Below are 378 nucleotides of genomic sequence, written 5' to 3'. Positions count from 1 at the left end.
TCTAACAGAGGGTATTTCAGATGGTCTGAGCGTGTGTGACCGGCATACGAGAGACATCATGAATATTCATAATTTCATATAAGTAAATATCTATTTGTACATCAGTATCAAAAAACCTATGTACATGAGAAGGTAAATAGAATCTATATAAATACGTATGTAAGGGGGGCTATGTACAATGAACAGTAATACCCGCGGGCACATCCTGAGATTAAGGCGCCTGTCTCACATTAGAAGCGTAGTCTCGTAAGTTTTAGTCGCGCAACCTTTAGGCGGCTTTCACACTGAGGTAACACGTCGCAAGTAGCAAGTCGCAAGATGCTACGTAGCATGCATCTTCAAAGACCAGACCATTATTTCAAATGAAACCTTCCTCAC

At 41.0% G+C, this 378-nt stretch overlaps 1 long non-coding RNA gene across 1 annotated transcript in view; it reads right to left on the bottom strand.

The window, feature by feature from the left end:
- Nucleotides 1–163: 163 nt before the first annotated feature.
- LOC113473750 overlaps nucleotides 164–378 on the bottom strand; it is a 10,038-nt gene continuing 9,823 nt past the window's right edge. The window contains exon 2 of the long non-coding RNA XR_003395641.1: nucleotides 164–369. This is a non-coding gene — a long non-coding RNA (uncharacterized LOC113473750). The remainder of the gene's footprint in view (nucleotides 370–378) is intronic.

The sequence above is a fragment of the Diaphorina citri genome, unplaced genomic scaffold (genome assembly GCF_000475195.1).
Source record: "Diaphorina citri unplaced genomic scaffold, Diaci psyllid genome assembly version 1.1 scaffold84568, whole genome shotgun sequence".
NCBI lineage: Eukaryota > Metazoa > Arthropoda > Insecta > Hemiptera > Psyllidae > Diaphorina > Diaphorina citri.
Note: the sequence above shows the minus strand (reverse complement) of the source record. Positions and strands in the feature narration are given on the sequence as shown.